Source organism: Cucurbita pepo, chromosome 6, assembly GCF_057944985.1.
Source record: "Cucurbita pepo subsp. pepo isolate OVF chromosome 6, ASM5794498v1, whole genome shotgun sequence".
NCBI lineage: Eukaryota > Viridiplantae > Streptophyta > Magnoliopsida > Cucurbitales > Cucurbitaceae > Cucurbita > Cucurbita pepo.
This window is the reverse complement of record NC_141803.1, coordinates 14,690,688-14,692,955: the sequence shown is the minus strand read 5'-3', so window position 1 is coordinate 14,692,955 and position 2,268 is coordinate 14,690,688. Positions and strand designations below refer to the sequence as shown.

At 37.8% G+C, this 2,268-nt stretch overlaps 1 non-coding gene across 1 annotated transcript; it reads left to right on the top strand.

Moving 5' to 3' along the window:
• Nucleotides 1-541: 541 nt before the first annotated feature.
• On the top strand, nucleotides 542-614 carry TRNAR-UCU (transfer RNA arginine (anticodon UCU)). Its single transcript has one exon. It is a non-coding gene; the product is annotated as a tRNA-Arg (tRNA).
• Nucleotides 615-2,268: the final 1,654 nt, after the last annotated feature.

The window sequence follows — 2,268 nt, the reverse complement described above, 5'->3', positions numbered from 1 at the left end:
AGGTCCAGATGAGGTGAATTCTTGATCTCTAGCTCTTTCATGCAACATGATCTTCAAGTTTCATGACGAAGTCAAGGGACTGTAGAAGGCGATTTTCAAAGCAACCTCGCAACAGCCACACACTTGTAAATATGTCTTATAAATACATATGTCTATTAAACGTACCATTTTATCAAACTATCCCTATCGGTTTCATCGTAAATACTATACAACTTTTTTTTTTTTTTTAATTTTCTCCCCTTTTGCTACAATTTTTAAGTTAAATGTGGCCACTTATGATCCATTTTAAACTCCTTTTATGACAGATTTGTGATGTAATTTCTTAGAACATGTAAATCATATTGATATATATATATTTTTTTTTCAGTTCAAGAGATTTGTAACGATATTAATGGAATTTTGATGAAAAGAACAATGGAAATTGACTTATGAGAATAGTTTCTTCTACAAACAATTATTCCTTTGCCAATCTGATATACATATAAGTTGTAATCAATGAGCTCCACGTTCAGTTTACATCCAAGTGGTCACATAATGAAAAGCGCCCATGGCCTAATGGATAAGGCGTCTGACTTCTAATCAGGCGATTGTGGGTTCGAGTCCCACTGGGCGTGTCATCTTGTAAACATATGACTAATGATTTTTAAGGAGGAGAATCACATATGACTAATGATTTTAAGGAGGAGAATCAAAGATTTGACTAAGTTCAAACTTCCCAAAGCTTAGAGAAAAAAATCCCAAGACACCTATTAGGTTAAAGATGCTATGAAAGCCTGGAAATAGATTTTTTTACCGAGTATTTTTATATTCACCTCTTTCTACATTTTATTTTTTAGGTGAATGATGCCACTTGTCGATGTGTGGGAGTGCATGAGAGTTTTATGTCACGATCATACATCTTCAAACATGCGGTGTCATGATCTTCACATGCTCCTGACAAGCCCTAAGGGGAACTAAAGACTCATTCATATTTTTCGCCCCAAATTTGTGGCTTCGCCGAACCTTAGGTGATGTTCACCTTCGCATGACATTACTACAATAAAGTTGTTACTACATACATGACGTGACTAATGCGAGTACAAAACATTATTTAAAATATTTCATAAAAGGTGCCATAAGCTGAAATATTCCTAATAAATTTTTTGAAATAATAATGCAAAGAATAAATAATGTGAACTCTAGATAAAATAAAGAAAAATAAAAACATTGCCCTAAACTAACTTAAGGGATACTAAATAGACATAAGTGTGACTAACTCTACCCCTTGTTCCTGGCCTTCATTGCGACGTCACCATTAGTACATGGGTGTCTTACTTTTACCTTAATAATAAGAGCAGTACGTAGTTTGAGTATTTTAAGAAATACTTAGTAAGTAACCGCACGTTTGGGGTCGAGAAATACAAACACGTGACATGATGGACCTATTATTTAAAAAGCAACATGGCATGGCTTTAGGTAGCTTTCCAGTCCGAGCAAGGCTGGATGTATAGTACTCTCCAACACACGACCCAACCACGAGCACATGGACCCACCAGGCGGCCTCACGTACCCCCTAGGACTATCTCATTGGGCTAGCACTCGCTAACGTGCTTTCAGACACCACAGAGGGAAAATACCCACATAACATCATGGCGAACATAAATGTCGTAAGTCGTAAGTCGTAAGGTACACGTTTATACTAGTCATAACATAAAAGTATTTTGATGCATATGACACACAACAATGTATGAGGTCCACGTGCCTTAAAATAATGACATAAATTATGAGGCAAGTCAAACCTCCATCTATTTATAATGTAACGAGTTTGTGAATGATGCAAACATAGTTTCTATCAAATTGAGTTTGTGAATGATGCAGACATAGTTTCTATCAAATTTTTCTTACATAACATAACTTACACGGCATGGTCTATGGAGGTTTATACATCATAAATTATCCCAGACGAGAAGCTGATGCTCGAAAGGGACGCGGGTTAGGCTAGGAGCGCGGGTAAGGACACATATCATAGGGTTAGGATATATACACACATCTGGGTTGGACTACTATCAAGTCAAGCACATGGGTTGTGAGGCTGCTGGGCTGGGAGACGAGCGTCTTGGACCGAGTGCCTATTGGGCCGAAGGATGCACTCATTGGCTAGATGCATGTTGGGGTTGGATTTTTGTTGTTGCACAAATGGCCCACGTTTGCTTAAGGATTACAAACCAATTTGGTTTGGACACAGATTTGAGGTTTGGGTTTGCAGTCCACCGAGGCTGAGGGTTGGAT